This window comes from Littorina saxatilis, linkage group LG1 (assembly GCF_037325665.1).
Source record: "Littorina saxatilis isolate snail1 linkage group LG1, US_GU_Lsax_2.0, whole genome shotgun sequence".
Lineage (NCBI taxonomy): Eukaryota > Metazoa > Mollusca > Gastropoda > Littorinimorpha > Littorinidae > Littorina > Littorina saxatilis.
The window spans coordinates 30,841,785-30,863,728 of record NC_090245.1 but is presented as its reverse complement, the minus strand read 5'-3'; the positions used below and the strand labels follow the sequence as shown (position 1 = coordinate 30,863,728).

The window sequence follows — 21,944 nt, the reverse complement described above, 5'->3', positions numbered from 1 at the left end:
AAAAATTATACAGACTTGAAGTTGCTGAAACAAGCGGTAGCTGCAAAAAAAACAAAAGCCTGGATTGCATGGATAGGCATACGTTCGCTGGACCTGAAATGTGAAGACGCTGTGATATGATAAGTTAATTTTGTCTGGTGATAAAACGAAATGTTCAGCTTGTTAACTGGACTGGTTACGATTGACACAAGAGGACGTTTAACTCCAGAGGCATGCTTGCTTCCAAGAACCCCATTTATCAGACACAGAGTAAACGTGTACTGTAGCAGAAAGGAGACATACACCGTGTTGGTTTCTGTTATGTTTCACCTGGGATTCGCTATTATAAGCACTATGCTTGAGTACGAATTCCCAATGCGAGATATTGTATATGTCACACTATTGAAATTGAATAAAAATGTGTTTAAAGGCACAGTAAGCCTCCCGTAAACCATCACAGAGCTCCCCGAGCGTCTACATACAGTACAAGCATACTTCCATTTAAACGCTCACCGAACGGGAACATCCTGGCTGCTTTCTGTCGAGCGTGAGAAATGTTCAAAGAATTTATTTTCGTGGACTTGGCCCTTACAACAATGGCGCCTCGTTTTGGAGCTGGACGGCTGTGATGAATATCCCGGAAATCACGCCCGGACAGTAAGCCTCCCGTAAACCATCACATATACTGTCAGGCTTTTACACACAGTACAAACACCCTTCCATTTGAACGCTCACCAAACGGGAACATCCTAGGTGCCCTACGTAAAGAGCGAGCAATTTTTAAAGAATTAATTTTGCAGATTGTCTTGAACACTTTTTGGACCCATCCTGAACTCAGGTCAAAAATGAGTTACTTCCCTTAAAACTGGCGATAGCCGTGGATCGATGATTATCAGAATGTTTTTGGACCGTGGTGCGTTTTTGCGCTAGACCTAATACTTTTAAAATCTAAATAATAAATTGACAGCTTGTTACACAAACATTCTTTAATCATAAAAGAATTCTTTTTTCATCAAGACAAGATCAGTGCAATTCGAAGTTGTGAAAGTTTGAAAAAAGAAAAGCCCGGCAGCAGCCTGGGTCACGCAAGGGTCGTAGCAGACGACGCCGGGTTTACGCGGCATATCGCCGTTCCTCTCAACAGTGAAAAGCCATCGCTAGAGTTCTTGTGAACCACAGCCGTTTGTTTCGTGCATAAAAACGTGCTATTGTAGATAAGCTCACATTGAGTCGCATTCAAATGACTAACTGACGACTACATTGTGAAAAAGGGAAACTGGATCACACGGGTTCACGATGGCTCAGGGGTAAGATAAACCAAGCAAAAATAAATTCTTTGAAAATTGTTCGCTCTTTACGGAGGGCACCTAGGATGTTCTCAATCGGTGAGTGTTTAAATGAAAGGGTTTTTGTACTGTGTGTAAAAGCCTGACCGTATCTGTGATGGTTTACGGGAGGCTTACTGTGCCTTTAAAATAAAGGAGAAAAAATGTATCGATTGATCCCTGAATAAAGCCAACGTTTGACAGAGACAGACAACAGATAGGGTGGTTGAAACAACATCAATAATTGAGCGTGGAGACATAATCTTACGGCTGAAAAGAGAAGGCGTTGAACAGAATGTATGGACGGATGTGGGGAGAGATGTGAATTGTTGGCTTATGAAACAAAACTAAGTGCAGCGGAGAGATGACTATTGATTTTGTTTAAAAGAAGAAGAGGTTTCATGAAGAGGTCATAAATTGTTTGTCGAAAGAAAAATTCATTACCATCAGAGTACCTCGGTGTCACTAAAAAAACCCACTTTGCCTGGCTGCTGCCATAACAGCATGCTCTGCATGTTCTGCATGTCTACATGTCGAAAGCTGTCAGTGAAATAAAGAGGTTTAAATGTTAGTGCACAAAAACACACTGAGTGCTTTCCGTCGAAGAAAAATCAAGTAGAATTATAAAAAAGTTTTTGTTTTTGGTTTTTTTTAAACACATAATTATAAAACTGGGGATATGCACATGATATAGGCAAGTGTGAGCTTCGAATGTGAATATCGTGTCCTGAAATGGTTCTGACCCTTTCTACGTAATTAAACAGTGAATTGTGAACGCCCGCCCGGCGAACTCCTGGTGTCATAATGTGAACTTGTGAACATTTGTAAAGATATAATTATGGGGAATTCCCTCTCCGTCTGCGTCCACCAACTGTGGTCCCCAGTCACAGTTTTGTCAAAGATGTTGAGGCATGGTCCACTCAATCAGCGTAGATGTGCCATGACGAATGAATTGTTTTCCTAATCAACCTTGAAGGACATCCACCAAAGACACCAACAGGGGTATCCTCAACTCTCCCACACACAGCAGAGCCCAGGTTCCAGCGTGTTTAAAATGATGTCATGTTCGAAGCAAAAGTCTCAAGACTTTTCATCACTTAACAATGGTCAACGCACTCTTTTGCTGGTACGACTTCATGTCTTTGAGAACCACGGATTCACGGGGATAAGTGTTCTTGTCCTGAGAGTTTCAAAAGCCTTTGGCACATTTCGACTTGCAGCCGTTACTTCTTGGAGTTTGTGACCTGCTTCTGTCTTTGATTGAAGAAATACACGCAAACACTTGCCAAAGGATATAAAATTATCAAGAGGAAGACACAGACAAAAAAACGAGAACAACAGGCTTTAGCTATGCTGCCATTCCAGTCGATGTCTAGAATAAAAACTCGGATCTGTTTTGTGTATTTATGCCAGACTTTCCATTACCAATGGGAAGCTAAGTTGTTGTAAAAGACAATACTGCTATATAACGTCCAAAGTAAAATGATGTTCTGTCTTTTGACTGTAATTTTGCATTCCATTATCATAAAAACAAAACAGTAGTTTCGCAATCATGGGTGTTTTCAATGACGTAAATCCGGCAATTTGTTTTCAACTAACACTACCCCATCATTCCACACACCCTATCCTAGGACCGACCTATTTCACCCCCCCCCCCCCCTCCCTCCTGTGACAAAATGGACAACTCCCTCTGGTCATACACTTTGGCAGGGAAGAAAACTGACAGAAATTCGAGAATACTTTGAGTCGGATCAAAGTCGCCATGCCTGTCTGGTGTATTGCGTCTTTTGAGATATAAATGGAATGTATTGTAATGCGTCGACATTGGAGAAGATAGAAAGTTGCTTTTGTTCTACGTGTTTCATCTCATATCTGTTAAACTTGCCTAAATGAGAAAAATGTTATTGCTTCGGTACAATATGATTTTAACTGACTGGAATTGTGTACTATATGGTGTCAATGGACGCAGATGTTTTCAGTTCTTCGCTAGTTTTGGGGGCGAGAGTTTATACAGTCTGTATATAAACAACTCAGTGGTTTTAACAACACGTCATATACACGACAGCTTGTTTTGGACGCTAAGTGTCAGACATATGACTTAAGCGAAGGAATGATATGTGTTCTTTTGGATCCAGTTCATTCTTGTTTTATCAGGTTTGTCGATGTGACTGTTAAGCGAAAACAGCCTGATCTGTACAGACTGTCCGGTTTCTGAAACATATACATGTGTTTATATTGTGTTTCAATATCGTAAACTGAAATGTGAAAATGAAACTACCAACATGTTGAAACAACCAAAAGGTGAAATACAACCCAAACGGGGAACACAAACAACATGAAAGATATAGCCAAACATTTAAATAAAAAGAAAACACACCAGTTACCAGGTTAGGTAAGTTTAAATCAATATTGTTTGGAAAGAATGGAATGACCATTCTTACACAATAACTCTATTAACATAATAATTATATTATTTAGCTATAGCCAAAGTATAAAACTGAAGAACACACCGAAGCATTATTAAAATGTAAACTACGACCTTAGTCTCACACCAAAATCGCTTTAACATTGTGACTTCAAGAAGAAAACCCACATGTCTGACTCATCTTTGTATCACGTTATTTTTTGTTTGCACATGCTATTGTCTTACGTGGCTGCATTTTCATTCGATTGTACAGAATGAAAGCATGCAGTTAAGAGAACGAAACTTAACTAAATAAAACAACCACAAATGCGAGTTACAATATGTTTCGTTTGCACATGCTATTGTCTAACGTGGCTGCATTTTCATTCGATTGTAACGAATGGAAGCAATTATGAGGACGAAACTTAACAATATAATTTTATTACAAAGACATTTGCCTGTTAAAGTCATACAATTTTTTTTTAATTGTCAGTTTTCTGTGAACCCGGGAGATTGTAAAACAACATGTGTTATATCTGTCCAAGAATGTTTTTCTTCTTAAGTTGTTGTTTTGCTTTGGTTATAACTATGCCCAATTGTCTGTTGGCGTTTGCAATGATAGTTATGGCGCCTTTGCTTGTTGTCTGTCGTTGTGTTGGTTTCTGGTTGACCTTTTTTTTCTCCAGTCTTGCTTATTAAATAAGCTAAATTGAGTTTTTGTTCTGAATTTAAGTCACTGTTTCAAGAGGACATTTATTTCAGAAAAACGCAAACAACTGTCTTTGGTTTCTGAACAATCTGCCTATCTCATTTTAGTTATAAGTTGCAAACTGCCTATCTCAAGCGGTGACAGCTGGATAAACGTGAAATAAAGAGCTGACAGCAACATTTTCAATCAGCAAAACTGCATAACAACCCACAAAGAGCTTTTGCATACTTTCACATTCTCAAAACAAGTCTTCCTGTATCATAAAGAAAAAGTGCTTAACTCGAGAAACGAGATCGGCAGTTTTGCTTACGTTACCGTGGCAATGGTTTCCGATGGTCTGAGAGTTTGTACTCTCTAACACATGATAGAGACCCTTCCAGTAGCTTCCCCTGTAGTTTCACTACAGAAATGCCTAACACTGAGATAGGTATTTTTCTTATGAGCGTGACGATACAGTACATTACACCGAATCAGGAGGTTTTTGTCGTGTGTTTTTTGTGTGTTTTTGTTGTTGTTGTTTTTGATTTTTACTAAAATGCAGTAACCTTTTGTTCAAAAAGTAGGTCGTCAGCTTTTGGCGAATACAGTAACAACAGGTACGGAGAAATAAATTGATTTCTTGAGACTGAAAGAAATAAGGTCTGTCGGACAATCGGTTGCTGAAAAAATCACACTTACATTGAGATGAATCACCTCGCACTAGATTGCATCCGACCGGCTGGCGCCATTGTGGTAAAGGGGGGCAACTCGCAGAAAGAAATGTGATTTCTCTCCCTTGGCTTACACCCGTTTCTTCTCCTGAACAAGCCATACAAATGACCAAACAATGATCCCTAATCTGAGAAAAACGACACTGAGAAGCAACTGATAGGGGAAACAAGGAAAGAATTCCGCGTTCAAAACAAGTCCATCTCCCACTGAAATCCCACGACGCAAAAACGAGACGACAAAATGAGTTTTAAATCACTACCAGCAGGGTTCCTGGTGGCGGGAAATTTACGAGAGAGATGAGATCCGTTAGTTTATTGTTTTTCCATCAACCATTTCGATTGGTGTCACGTAAGACGTTCGATCGATTTTCCTTTCTATTCTTCCACTGAAACTTCACGATTTCTTTGGAACACATTACTAAAAATCCACACACAAATCGAAGCAGTGCAAAAAGTGTATATGGTAAACACAGCATAGCACGCATAAGATAGTCTGAGCCCGGCTCCTTCCAATCCCAGTCTCTCCTACCCATTCTTCCTTTAAAGATGACCTCAAACCAAACATCTCGTATTGAGACTGTGTGGCGGCGTGGTCTGTTTCTCTAGCATCTCCCCATCTTTCACTATATTTACCGAAAAATGTAACCTTTACACAAACTCTATCGTTATTTTGCCTTTCAGAGAAATACAAAGGACAAAATAGAGATGACATCGGAAATACAAGATACGAGATGTCATATGTTATGGGTGAAACGACCCCCTCGGGGACAAAGGACTATGAATGCGCGACGTTTCAACTGTGCACAACTAGCTAGCCAGCTACCATCTTTATTTGGTGTATTTAAGAACATAACGCACACATCTTGTCCGCTTCCGTCTCGTTCTGCGTTTGTCGTCACATTTAGAGGTCTTTAAAGCGTGACTATACGGACTATGGCACATGTCTGTGTAAATGGCGGGGTAAAAACGGTCATACACGTACAAATCGTGGGAGTTTTAGCCCATGAACGAAGAAGTACACATCCATACCAAAAACACTGTTTCCTTGCAAACGGTGATATTTTAACCAATGGCAATGTCATTTTCTCTTCGCTTTGCATTCTACTGAAGAAAGCCTCCAAACCTAGTGCCATCTGCGTTGACCCCTCTGACTCTTCCTGACTCTAAAAAAGTTATTTTCTTCCACTTGCACAAATATAAAAATCTTTGCAAATTAATCCAAGCCACGCTCGTTTGTTATACAATTTCTGGCTTCTGTCGCCTGAACACAATCCAAAGGTGTAAATTAAAGGAGCCACCATGACACAGCTGGAACATCGTCGTATGGATTCGTGGTTTATTTCACGACCCAGAAGCATCGCCACGAGCGTCAATAAACTCATTAAGAAGATATGTAGTCCTTTGCTGAGAACAACAAGTGAGTCAACTTTTCTGTGAAGCCGGTTTTGTAATTGTTATATCTTTATGTTTAAAATATCAAAATGCCCGGATTTGCGCTCTTACCAAACAGTCAATGAATAGATAAATAGAAAAAAAGAAAGAAAGAAAGGAAGAAAGAAACACACACAAAAAAAGAAAGAAAGAAAGAAAAAAGAACATTACAGATAAAAGGAAATGCAAATATTGAAAACTTTAGTAGTGAAATCTGTGACAACAAAAGCCAAAACAAATTCGAACAGACGCCATAACGTGTAATTCTCAATACATATTAGACAACGTGTACATGTCTGACATTTGTTCCCCTTGACCCAGCTCGAGCGTAATCATCGTTAAAGACATACAATATCGATTAAAAGAATAAACAGGAAGTTTGTTTGTACCTTTCTTTCGAAGTATAATCTGTGACATACATAGCCAAAACAAGAAGAACAAAAAGAAAGAAAGAAAGTCATGCAACATTCTTGCTCGTTTGTCATCAAACATAACGTCCAGTTTTTTGTTTTTAATACGTTACTGGCTAGGGTGATATAAGTCATGCAACATTCTCACTCGTTTATTATAGACACATACGTTACTGGCTAGGGTGATATACGTCATGCAACATTCTCACTCGTTTATTATAGACACATACGTTACTGGCTAGGGTGATATAAGTTATGCAACATTCTAACTCGTTTATAATGGACATATACGTTACTAGCTAGGGTGATTTAATTAGTCATGCAACATTCTCACTCGTCAATCATAGACACATACGTTACTGGCTAAGGTGATATGAAGTCATGCAACATTTTCACTCGATCGTTTATCATCGACATTTATATTACTGGCTGGGGTGATATAAGTCATGCAATATTCTCCCTCGTTTATCATAGACATTTATGTTACTAGCTGGGGGGATAAAAGTCATGGAACATTCTCACTTGTTTATCATCGAAACACACGTTACTGGCTAGGGTGATATAAGTCATGAAACATTCTCACTCGTTTATCATAGCCATGTATGTTACTAGCTGGGGTGATAAAAGTCATGGAACATTCTCACTTGTTTATCATCGACACATACCTTACTGGCTAGGGTGATATAAGTCATGGAACATTCTCACTCGTTTATCATAGACATTTATGTTACTGGCGAGGGTGATGTAAGTCATGGAATATTCTCACTCGTTTATCATTACCACATACGTTACTGGCTAGGGTGGTATAAGGCATGCAACATTCTCATTCGTTTATCATATACATTTATGTTACTGGCTGGGGTGATACAAATCATGGAACATTCTCACTCGTATATCATCGACACATACGTTACTGGCTAGGGTGATATAAGTCATGCAACATTCTCACTCGTTTATCATCGATATTTATGTTACTAGCTGGGGTGATAAATGCCATGGAACATTCTCACTTGTTTATCATCGACACATACCTTACTGGCTAGGGTGATTTTTAGTCATGCAACATTCTCACTCGTTTATCATTGACATTTATGTTACTGGCTAGGGTGATATAAGTCATGGAACATTCTCACTCGTTTATCATCGACACATACGTTACTGGCTAGGGTGATATAAGTCATGCAACATTCTCACTCGTTTATCATCACCACATACGTTACTGGCCAGGGTGATATAAGTCATGCAACATTCTCATTCGTTTATCATAGACATTAATGTCACTGGCTGGCGTGATAAAAATCATGGAACATTCTCACTCGTATAACATCGACACATACGTTACTGGCTAGGGTGGTATAAGTCATGCAACATTCTCACTCGTTTATCATAGACATTTATGTTCCTGGCTTGGGTGATATAAGTCATGCAACAGTTTCACTCGTTTATCATAGACATAATTATATGTTACTAGCTGGGGTGATAAAAGTCAAGGAACATTCTCACTCGTATACCATCGAAACATACGTTTATCATATACATTTATGTTACTGGCTGGGGTGATACAAATCATGGAACATTCTCACTCGTATATTATCGACACATACGTTACTGGCTAGGGTGATATAAGTCATGCAACATTCTCACTCGTTTATCATCGATATTTATGTTACTAGCTGGGGTGATAAATGCCATGGAACATTCTCACTTGTTTATCATCGACACATACCTTACTGGCTAGGGTGATTTTTAGTCATGCAACATTCTCACTCGTTTATCATTGACATTTATGTTACTAGCTAGGGTGATATAAGTCATGGAACATTCTCACTCGTTTATCATCGACACATACGTTACTGGCTAGGGTGATATAAGTCATGCAACATTCTCACTCGTTTATCATCACCACATACGTTACTGGCCAGGGTGATATTAGTCATGCAACATTCTCATTCGTTTATCATAGACATTATTGTCACTGGCTGGCGTGATAAAAATCATGGAACATTCTCACTCGTATAACATCGACACATACGTTACTGGCTAGGGTGGTATAAGTCATGCAACATTCTCACTCGTTTATCATAGACATTTATGTTCCTGGCTTGGGTGATATAAGTCATGCGACAGTTTCACTCGTTTATCATAGACATAATTATATGTTACTAGCTGGGGTGATAAAAGTCAAGGAACATTCTCACTCGTATACCATCGAAACATACGTTTATCATATACATTTATGTTACTGGCTGGGGTGATACAAATCATGGAACATTCTCACTCGTATATTATCGACACATACGTTACTGGCTAGGGTGATATAAGTCATGCAACATTCTCACTCGTTTATCATCGATATTTATGTTACTAGCTGGGGTGATAAATGCCATGGAACATTCTCACTTGTTTATCATCGACACATACCTTACTGGCTAGGGTGATTTTTAGTCATGCAACAGTCTCACTCGTTTATCATTGACATTTATGTTACTGGCTAGGGTGATATAATAATCATGGAACATTCTCACTCGTTTATCATCGACACATACGTTACTGGCTAGGGTGATATAAGTCATGCAACATTCTCACTCGTTTATCATCACCACATACGTTACTGGCCAGGGTGATATAAGTCATGCAACATTCTCATTCGTTTATCATAGACATTAATGTCACTGGCTGGCGTGATAAAAATCATGGAACATTCTCACTCGTATAACATCGACACATACGTTACTGGCTAGGGTGGTATAAGTCATGCAACATTCTCACTCGTTTATCATAGACATTTATGTTCCTGGCTTGGGTGATATAAGTCATGCAACAGTTTCACTCGTTTATCATAGACATAATTATATGTTACTAGCTGGGGTGATAAAAGTCAAGGAACATTCTCACTCGTATATCATCGAAACACACGTTACTGGCTAGGATGATATAAGTCATGCAACATTCTCACTCGTTTATCATAGCCATGTATGTTACTAGCTGGGGTGATAAAAGTCATGGAACATTCTCACTTGTGTATAATCGACACATACCTTACTGGCTAGGGTGATATAAGTCATGGAACATTCTCACTTGTTTATCATCGACACATACGTTACTGGCTAGGGTGATATAAGTCATGCGACATTTTCACTCGTTTATCATCACCACATACGTTACTGGCTAGGGTGATATAAGTCATGCAACATTCGCATTCGTTTATCATAGACATTTATGTTACTGGCTGGGGGGATAAAAATCATGCAACATTCTCACTCGTATATCATCGACACATACGTTACTGGCTAGGGTGATATAAGTCATACAACATTCTCACTCGTTTATCATAGACATTTATGTTACTGGCTAGGGTGATATAAGTCATGCAATATTCTCACTCGTTTATAATAGACATATATGTTACTGGCTGGGGTGATAAAAGTCATGGAACATTCTCACTTGTTTATCATCGACACACATTACTGGCTAGAGTGATATAAGTCTTGCAACAGTCTCACTCGTTTATCATCGACACATACGGCTGAGCATGCAATAAACACAACTATGGAACATGGAATAAAAAGAAGAAAACACATTAATCTAAATATGCAAACAAATGTAACTCGATGAATATAGAAATGTTACCTGTGTCACCAACTTCTAGGATACATGCAGAAGCAAACTCTAAAGGGATGTTACAAGCATAGTAAGCGTGCTAATAGGCTTAAGTTTGGGTTTTAAAGTTTCATAAATAAGTTGTGTCAACACCTTGTTTTAATTCACAGGTCCGACTGTTGTCAAAAAAAATGTAGCGTCGTTGTTTTCATTGATACACACGTTACCTATGAATTACAAGAAAGTAGTCCAGAACCTTGGCAATGCATGCCTATATATCACAGAATATGCACAGATGTGCTCTATGAAGGAAAACATATTGCGCTATTTCATCGTCGCCATGCTGTCTGGTATCGGCAGTTACATTAATGGGCGATACATACGTAGGCTTTTACGTTACCGCCCCGTGGGCTTAAAAAAACCCGAAATGAATGTTGAATTAAGAAAAATATGAAAGAATGTTGAGCTTTTATTTGTATGCATGTATTTCTTCTTATCAAAGTGTCGTTGAATCCGTCATTCAAAGAATTCGTTTCCTCCCAATGCTTGTGTGAAATTTACTACTGAGTTTCCAGTGATTGATCCTTTACTTTTTAATAGCGTCGTTAAGGCAAATAGCTCTGAGGTGAAAATAAATAAAGAGCGCCTTTCTAATTAATTATAATTTGGCAGTTGACAGACATCATTCAAAGGTATGTGTGACATTAAACGACACACTAATAATAATATCAGTCTGTCACACGCTTTTCTTCTTTGCCACTACTAAAGCAAACGTGTGCAATATTGTATGTTACACGCTTTGGAGCATGTGCAAGAACGGATTCAAACTCGAAATCATCCCTCCAAAAGCCCCAAAATGCACACAAGACTTTTATTTCTCCTGCTGTAATCGTTTCTTCTCTTTACAAATTCTTCAACGCTGAGAATACTGAGAACGGCATCCCAGACGACAGTACTGTTTCCATACGCGAATTTAGCTGCCCTTGGAAAGTGGCTCGCTCAGGAGGCCTGTTAGTCTGAATCTAGAAGGACAGAGTTCTGAACATAGATGACAAAGACCCCGAAAAGAACAAACATTTCGCGGATGCAGACACAGAAAGACGTCATGAAGAATGCGATGCTTCAAAAAAAGATACAGACTGTGATGATGACTGTGATGTCATTCCCACATACCGAGACGTCATTCATAGTTGTTCGTTCACTTTCGTCAAAAAGTAGATCTTTCCACAATGGCTGCTCCTGTGTTTGGGTTTGTCAAGCTTGAGTACACAAAACGTGTTTGTTCTCTCCTCTGTTGAAGCTGTGAGACATAAATACTATTCCGACTTGGTCGTGTGACAGAGTTTTCTTCCACACTCGATTAATTGATGTCTGACTCAGCCTGACGGCTTCGTTAGACAATCAACGTAATCTCGTGTGGAAGAAAACGTCTGTCACACGACTAAGTCGGAATAGCAGGTAATGTCACACGCTTTCCTTCCTTGCCACTACTAAAGCAAACGTGTGCAAGATTGTATGTTACACGCTTTGGAGCATGTGCAAGAACGGATTCAAACTCGAAGTCGTCTCTCCAAAAGCCCCAAAATGCACACACGACTTTTATTTCTCCTGCTGTTATCGTTTCTTCTCTTTACAAATTCTTCAACGCTGAGACTACTGAAAACGGCATCCCAGACGACAGTACTGTTTCCATACGCGAATTTAGCTGCCCTTGGAAAGTGGCTCGCTCAGGAGGCCTGTTGGTCTGAAACTAGAAGGACAGAGTTCTGAACATAGATGACAAAGACCCAGAAAAGAACAAACATTTCGCGGATGCAGACACAGAAAGACGTCATGAAGAATGCGATGCTTCAAAAGATACAGACTGTGACGATGACTGTGACGTCATACACATAATACCGAGACGTCATTCATAGTTGTTCGGTAACTTCCGTCAAAAAGTAGATCTCTCCACAATGGCTGCTCCTGTTTTTAGGTTTGTCAAGCTTGAGTACGCAAAACGTGTTTGTTCTCTCCTCTGTTGAAGTTGTGAGGCATAAATGCTATTCCGACTTGGTCGTGTGACAGAGTTTTCTTCCACACTCGATTAGCTGATGTCTAACTCAGCCTCACGGCTTCGTTAGACAATCAACGTAATCTCTTGTGGAAGAAAACGTCTGTTACACGACCAAGTCTGAATAGCAGGTAATGTTCGGCGCCAGTTCACTTTTTGTCAATTCTGACGTCGCAATTGCACCTCATTGCTGAAAATGGGCACTATGCCGAAATCACAGCTACGAGCTGGGCATGAGTACTACATGGTCCCACCTACCCTCCCCCTCCTCCGACTGGAATCACCCCTTCTTCTCTCAATGCCAGACTCATCGGCTTGCGCATGTCTCGGTGCAACGTCAGTAAGATGGAGAGATCCCGGATGAATAAATCGCACAAGACAGGGGGAGACAAGAAGGGATTGGTGTACACAATCCCACGTGACAGTGGCAAAGCCAGTCTTTTCCCTTGTCCCTGACTCGCTCGAAGCTGCTTTATTCGTGCTTTCTGTTGATTTACGACGAATGGGACAGAGTGTTGTTTGATCCTCTGTAATGTATGGGATAACAAGCCATTGTGCACTATTCCTTTTCTCAAAAATGTAATAAAAATTAAAAAAAAGAAGTGTATGAAACGAACTTGAAGACTAAACCCTGCCTGATCAAGCATCCACACTCCTGAAGGTTCATCAAAACTCAGTGCTGCCATGGCCGTTCGATAAGGGGAGTTTTAGACAGATCGACCAAGAGAAGAAAAAAGGTGTGTGTGTGCGTGTGTGTGTTTGTGTGTGTGTCTGTGTTTGTGTGTGTGTGTCTGTGTCTGTGTGTTTATGAGTGCGTGTATCTGTGTGTATATAAATGTGCCAGCCCTTAATGTTGTGAAGAGCTGAACAAAATCGCTTCTGAATTTAAGCATTTTGAAGTTTAAAGTTGCTGATTTGCTTAATGTTTTGTCAAAACATTGCTTTTTTGACTTTTGACCCGATGATCGTTAAGGACTATATAAAACAAAGATAAGGAACACATTTCTCCATAAAAGAAGACTTGTTTTGCTAATTCTGATTGTTTATTTCCTCGTTTGGCGTTCCCCAAATCAACACTAAGCTGCCGTAATGGCCTAAGAGATGAGTTGAATCGCCGTTGTTTTTGTTTGTTTAGATTGAAGCAAGGGAGGTAAATCTGTCACTTGTAAAACTAGCGATAGTAACTGTTTGGCCTGAGTTGCCTGCCTTTGTTCGAAAAAGCCTTGTTTTTGATCACGAGCGTGTCTTCAATCAATCAATCAATCAATATGAGGCTTATATCGCGCGTATTCCGTGGGTACAGTTCTAAGCGCAGGGATTTTTTTTTTAAATTTTTATTTTATGCAATTTATATCGCGCACATATTCAAGGCGCAGGGATTTATTTATGCCGTGTGAGATGGAATTTTTTTACACAATACATCACGCATTCACATCGGCCAGCAGATCGCAGCCATTTCGGCGCATATCCTACTTTTCACGGCCTATTATTCCAAGTCACACGGGTATTTTGGTGGACATTTTTATCTCTGCCTATATAATTTTGCCAGGAAAGACCCTTTTGTCAATCGTGCGATCTTTAACGTGCACACCCCAATGTAGTGTATGATATCGCCAGTACTGCCAGTACTATATATACTGAAAGGGAAAAGAAACGCAATTTGTTTTCAGAACGATATTTTCAAGATTATGTCTTATTATCACGTGCCTATGGTTAAATTTAGTCCACGTCGGACTCAGCAGTGTCCAGTGATGCCGCTGTGAGAAAGGCACGTGCAAAACTTGCCATGCTAGATCTGCACAGAGCGAGAAAGATGAAACTTGCCATGCTAGATCTGCACAGAGCGAGAAAGATGAAACTTGCCATGCTAGATCTGCACAGAGCGAGAAAGATGAAACTTGCCATGCTAGATCTGCACAGAGCGAGAAAGATGAAACTTGCCATGCTAGATCTGCACAGAGCGAGAAAGATGAAACTTGCCATGCTAGATCTGCACAGAGCGAGAAAGATGAAATGATTGTGCTGCACGTGCAGAGACAATGGAAGTGCCGAATGCCGATTTTTTGGGTCTCAGCACGACTCGCTGTTCATGCCGTATTTATAAATGGCAGTATTGTACGCTATCTGGCATTCACCTATTCCAAAAACCATCTGTGCCGAGATTGAACGCCACTGACCGTGAAAGAGCAATAGGCCAGCTGACGCTGGGAACGCCACAGAATGAGGTTGCTAATGCTTTTGGCGTCCATCCGTCTACCACCCGTCTCTGTCAACGATATTTGCAAACTGGGTCCACGAATGACTTGGCATGAGTGGAAGACCACGTGTCACAACTGAACGAGAAAATCGTGCCATTTATCGACATCACGTACGGGATCCGTTCCACACTGCAGCAGCAACAGCCAGAGACGTTGCTGGCAACCGCAACAGGCCAGTAAGTTCCCGCACAGTTCGACATCGGCTGGTTGACAGAGGCCTTCACTGCAGACGTCCCGCCAGGAGAGCACCTGTACTGACCGCTCACGCCAGACTAGCCAGGTACCAATTCGCACAGCAGCACTTGAAATGGACCTGGCGACAGTGGCAGAACATTCTGTTCACAGATGAGAGTCGGTTTTGTGTCAGCAACGCTGACGGCCGCATTTGGATCTGGAGGCGAGACAACCAGAGATATGCTCCCAACAACATCTTGGAGTGGGATCGCTGGGGAGACCCTAGTGTGATGATATGGGGCGGCATCTGCCTGCATGAAGTCCTGGGACCCATCATCTTTCAAAACATCGGCCCAGGACAAGGAAATGGCGTCACAGCAGAGCGCTACATTGACCAGGTGCTGAGGCCAGCTGTGGTTCCCTTTTTCAACCAGCACAGGAACTTCACTTTGCAGCAGGACAACGCCAGGCCTCACACTGCCATACTTACAGCCGACTTTCTGCAGCATCACAACATCAGGGTGAGGCAGTGGCCTGCCTATAGCCCTGATCTCAACCCTATCGAACACTTTTGGGATGCCCTGCAACAGGAGCTGAACAACGTGCAGCCAAGGCCCGCAACCGCTGCAGCCCAGGAGCAGGCCATCAGGGACGTGTGGCCCAATGTCAACATCGCCTCCGTCAATTGCCTCATCCGCTCAATGCCAGCCAGATGTCGTGCAGTTGACCAGGCGAGAGGGGGGCATACTCAATACTGAATGACCTGTTGCAGTTGCTGCTGATGGCCCAGATAAGGGAACATTGTTTGAGCATTACGGACACATATAACATACCGAAACCTGTTGAGACAGCTCTTTCGAAAACTGTATCCGTTTTACAGACTAATAAATCAAATATCGTTCTACACCCAACAATTGCGTTTCTTTTGCCTTTCAGTATATATATAAAAAATTAAAAAATAAATGAAAGAAAGAAAGAATTGGAGGCTATCGGAACGTTACATTTACAGTACGGCGAGCCAGTGGTCTGTTAAGTCACGAAGTAAGATAATAAGTGTGTCTGTCTATCTACTTCAAAGGCCACTGGGTCGACGTAATGTAACGTTTTGTTTTGTAAATATTAAAACGTTCCAAGAATCTACAATTCGTGGTTGTTGTTTTTCAACGTTAGCAGTCTATCTGTTTTGGGATTACGATTTTGAATAGATACCATCGTTGAAGGTTCATTTCTTCTTGTTGAAGCGATCATCTTCAGGTTACCACCCCAGCTCTGTGCACGGGATAGAAACAACCTTTAAACTTACACACATGTCTAAAAACAGCAGTCTGGCTGCTTTAAGTGCACAGCAGGAATGTAGGGTTAGACTAATGTAGTGACACCGGCGTCAATCCACACAATAATTCAGCAAACAACTGTGCTCATAATACTGCCTCGCTTTGGGTTTTTGTTTTGAGTCTAGCCGGGTGGAAGGATGCTATTTAATTGTCCCAATTGTATGCGAAAGCCTGGATAGGTCTATTGGGGCATGGTAGAGCACTCGACCTGAACTCCGCGGATCACAGGTTCGAATGAATGCACATGTCAACATGCACACTGATTTTCATGCACACGACACTATTTCAACACACACGCGCGCACGTACACACATGTATACACACACACACACACACACACACACACACACACACACACACACACACATGCGCATTTACTCACTCACGCACTCACGCACAAACACACACACACACACACACACACACACACACACACACACACACACACACGCACGCAAGCAAGCAAGCTCTCTCACACACACACACACACACACACACACACACACACACACACACACGCACGCACGCACACACACACATACTACAACACACACACACACACACACACACACACACACACACACATACAAACACACACACACACACACACACACACACACACACACACACACCACCCCCATCATCACCATCATCATCATCATCATCACAACTACCACCACCACATACCACCACACACCACTGCCACAACGACCATTGTACAACTGACATAATTTCCAAGAACGCGTACTGAAAAGATCAAGTGAATGCAGAGAAACAGCTTAATTCCTGTGCAGACCTAAGCCGTATAAACATGCTCGTGTAAAAGCACAAGCCTATCATCGAACTTTTGTTTGCAATAATGTACTTGTGTTAAAGGTGAATCTTTGAATACGAACACTTAGAAAAACAAAACAAAATTAAGAGCAGATAAGACGCAAGACACACACGTATTATAATGTCTCAGTATTTGTTAATGATTTAGTTACAACAGTTTGGTCTTATTTTAGGTGAACTCTTCATTTGTGTTGTATGTTGTGTTTTGTTTCGTTTGTTTTCGCTGATGATGTTAACGATTCAATCCGCCAGTTGGTTAAACTTAAGTTACAACTACAAAATTCCAGGTTCTATTGACTAATATTATAGTTTTTGAGTAATTGTTTGACTGAATTTTGCTCCCGATGTTCACTCCAAATCTTTCCTTTGTTTATCTTTGTATATTTCTTGTGCAGGTATTTTACAATTCTTCTTTGTGCATTGTTACGAGGCTAGTGTTTCTGTTGCTATTGCTGAAAGTTGTTTTCAAAATGTTGTGAATAACAAATTCCATAAATATTCCATTAGTCTATATAATAAACTTTGTGAATAAAAAATATAACTATGTGTGTGTGTGTGTGTGTGTGTGTGTGTGTGTGTGTGTGTGTGTGTGTGTTTTGTGGCTGTGTTTGTATATGTATGTGTGCGTATATATATATATTGAGGAGGGTCTGATGCTCCCAATAGGCTGTCTGTGAAGGGATACTTATTTCTCTCTCTTTCTCTGCTAAGAGATATTAACAAATCTCGGAAGAAAGTCTCTGCTGACTTTCAATTGTTTCTTTCACAATTTCTGATGTTTATACCCGCTTCGCAGGGTACCGGCTTCGCCGGGAGGAAGTAGAGCCGAATACACGGCTTCGCCGTACCCCCAGCTTCGCCGGGAAGAAGTAGAGGAATACCCGGCTTCGCCGGGATGAAAGCGTTGTGGACAGTGACCTTCTAAAAATAGTAACGGGAATATCCGGCTTCGCCGGGATGAAAGCGTTGTGGACAGTGACCTTCTAAAAATAGTAACGGGAATATGGATTGACGCCACACGTAGGAAGGGATATACGGGAATATCTGGCTTCGCCGGGATGAAAGCGTTGTGGACAGTGACCTTCTAAACATAGTAACGGGAGTATGGATTGACGCCACACGAAGGAAGGGAGATAAATGCAAAACACTGGAGAAGATAAGGAAGAGTTACTGGGAATGGATCTGAGAAGATGAACAGAAAAACCAAAATCGGTTCAGCGCTGCGCGCTGAGAGCACGTGTTGAACATTCTAATCGACCAAATTGTGTCCGGGGCCTACCTGAATATGCCCACCAAATTTGAAGCAGATCCATCGAGAACTTTGGCCGTGCATCGCGAACACACACACACACACACACACACACACACACACACACACACACACACACACACACACACACACACACACACACACACACACAAGTCGTATATGTATATGTGTGTGAGCTTTATATATTCCATTTAGAGTTTATTTAATAAACATTGTGAATTAAGAAAGAACTGTGTGTGTGTGTGTGTGTGTGTCTCTCTCTCTCTCTCTCTCTCTCTCTCTCTCTCTCTCTCTCTCTCTCTCTCTCTCTCTCTCTCTCTTTCTATCTCTCTCTCTCTCTCTCTCTCTCTCTCTCTCTCTCTCTCTCTCTCTCTCTCTCTCTCTCTCTCTCTTTCATTCAGGAAGAATATCTTCCCATCAGTGTTTAAAACGGCTAAAGTTATTCCAATACCAAAGTCAAAAGACACCGATAGCCTTGACAACTACAGACCGATATCTATTCTCTCTATACTGTCTAAACCCCTGGAAAAGCATATATACACACCCATCTCCTTAAATATGTTGAAGAAAACAATATTTTTCATCCTTATCAATCAGGTTTTCGTCCTAAATATTCATGTCTTACTGCCCTTACCCGGCTCTGTGATACCTGGCTAAAAGCAATAAACAATCGTGATATGGTTGGAGCGGTATTCCTTGATCTCAGGAAAGCATTTGACTTAGTTGATCACGCTATTTTGTCAGACAAATTACTTATTTACCTGCAAAATAGCTCATCTGTGTCCTTTTTTACATCATATCTGTCAGATGGGAAACAAGCAGTCTACCTAAACGGTTCATATTCATCACAAGGCACTATAAAATGTGGAGTCCCACAAGGTTCTATCCTTGGTCCCTTACTGTTTGGACTATACATTAATGATTTACCATTACACCTCAAACAAGAAAATGCTGTACTTGATCTTTTTGCGGATGACTCAACACTTCACAGCAGTAATACAGATACAAATCTCATAAGAAAAGTACTTCAAGAAAGTATAGCAAATATTAATGATTGGTGTAATTGTAACAGAATGGCACTGCATCCTAAGAAAACAAAAAGCATGTTAATAACCACAAGACAAAAACACCAGCGACAGCCTCTGAGCCTTGATCTTATGCATGGTTAGCATTGCTCAAGTCCATCAACACCGTGTGCTTGGAGTTGTAATTGATGATGAACTTAAGTGGCGCTCTCACATTGATACAGTTTATAAACGAGTTTCTAGGAACCTTTTCTTACTTAACAAGCTCTGGTGCGTTGTTTCTGTGGATGCCCTCAAAATGGTTTTTCACGCACACTGTCTCTCTCACATTTGCTATGCATCTACTGTCTGGTGCAATGCCAGTGATGTTCATATAAAGAAAATAAACACACTTCACAAGAGAGGTGTAAAGTTATTAAACCGAGATCCCAATATGACTACTCAAGAAAAATACACTCAACTGAACATTCTTCCGCTACAACAGCAGTTCTTTTTAAATGCTAGTGTTTTCATGTTCAAAATGTACAACCATGAAACACCTTCATACATCCAAGACCTGTTTGAGCGTCCTCCTGGTAGAGCGAGGCTTTTGAATTATACGATACCGCTCCCACGCATTGATTTGTATAAATCTAGTTTATCCTACTGGGGATCGCTTGTGTGGAATTTACTTCCAATGTACTGTAAAACATGTCAAACCCTTTCGTCTTTTAAAAAAAATGTTCGAAAATATCTTTGTCAAAAATAATTCTCTCCCTACACTTTAAAATCATAACTGTTACTGCATCACATCTTAATCATCATTTTATTAATCCATGAACCACGTTATTATAGCTAGTGTTTTTGTTAGTTTTAACCTGATTACAAATTCTTAGTTAATTAGTTATTCGTTTGGCTGTTTAAAAATGTTATATAAATATATAATTGTAATGTATAATGTCATGTATGTCTAAAAGGGACAGGTTGGAAGATTAGGCATCGCCTAAAACCTTTATCCCTTTGTATTAAAGTTTTGAATCTGAATCTGAATCTCTCTCTCTCTCTCTCTCTCTCTCTCTCTCTCTCTCTCTCTCTCTCTTTCTCTCTCTCTTTCTCTCTCTTTCTCTCTCTTTCTCTCTCACTCTTTCTCTCTCTCTCTCTCTCTCTCTCTCTCTCTCTCTCTCTCTCTCTCTCTCTCTCTCTCTCTCTCTCTCTCTCTCTCTCTCTCTCTCTCTCTCTCTCTCTCTCTGCCATTAAAAGGTTTGTCGGTGTCCACTCGAAGTCACCAAGGCATATAGTTTACGGTGAAACAGGACGGTATCCTCTGTTTGTGGTAACGCACATCAAGTGTATAAAGTTTTGGCTTCGATTAACTCGGATGGATGGCAACAGGTACCCCAAGAAAGTATATACTATGTTATTGTCTATACAAAGGTAAAATTACGCGACATGGGTTTGTAACGTTCGTAATGTTTTGTACAAGTATGGATTTGGTGAAGTGTGGGAAGCACAAGGTGTTGGTGATATTTCCACGTTTGTAAGAGAATTTCGCCAAAGACTTGTCGATTGCTTTAGACAGGATTGGCATAGTTCCCTTGAATCACACGTATTTTATAAAGTGTATTCGTTATTTAAGCAGTCCTTGTGTATGAGTGGTTATTTGTATCAGATAAGAAATGTTCATTTAAGGAGAATGTTAGCACGTTTCAGATTTGGTATGCCACCCTTAAATAACCACTATTTACAGTATAAACCCAATGTAAATAACGTAGACAGACTTTGCCCTTTGTGCTCAGATGATACACTGGAGACGGAAGTACATTTTGTACTTGTTTGTCCCGCATATAATGAGATCAGAGTTGAATTAATAGCCTCAAAGTATTATCGGAACCCATCCATGTTTAGAATGTGCCAATTACTATCCTCAACAAATGGCCAAGTGGTAAGACAATTAGCAACGTATGTTTACAAAGCACTACGATTTCGCACTGATTCTCTGGAAAATGCACAGTTGCATGATGCAGGTCCATAATGTTGCTTTTTCTGCTTATTTTAAACATTGTTCGCTTGTATTATGTGTCACAAGTCTTGTTATGGGCCGGAGGCCTAACAAATAAAATGTCCGACTCCGACTCTTTCTCTCTCTCTCTCTCTCTCTCTCTCTCTCTCTCTCTCTCTCTCTCTCTCTCTCTCTCTCTCTCTCTCTCTCTCTCTCTCATTAAAGAGCGGAGATAGTTATTCAAGACAAATCAATGCACCTTTATTGTTTGAAATGTCTCAAAAATATACCCCATCAAATATTGTAATCCTGTAATTTACAGAGTCCCGTTCAACGACTCTTCTTTATCGTCTTCCGTCTTTTGCTACAAAAGCAGCTGGAATTTCAAGATAATTTTGTTCACACAAAATGCTCACCTATTGCATTCCTGTAGCTAGGCTCTCACGTTAG

General features: G+C 40.6%; 2 protein-coding genes across 2 annotated transcripts in view; one reads left to right on the top strand and one right to left on the bottom strand.

The window, feature by feature from the left end:
* Window positions 1–4,421, top strand: part of LOC138966834 (protein unc-93 homolog A-like) — a 6,095-nt gene extending 1,674 nt beyond the window's left edge. Inside the window, exon 2 of the mRNA XM_070339193.1 lies at window positions 1–4,421. This exon is cut by the window's left edge and continues 787 nt beyond it. The gene's annotated coding sequence lies outside the window, so the exon portion shown is untranslated.
* The window catches only part of LOC138966864 (15-hydroxyprostaglandin dehydrogenase [NAD(+)]-like), a 466,254-nt gene that overhangs the window by 332,908 nt on the left and 111,402 nt on the right, over window positions 1–21,944 (bottom strand). The gene's annotated exons all lie outside the window — the stretch shown is intronic.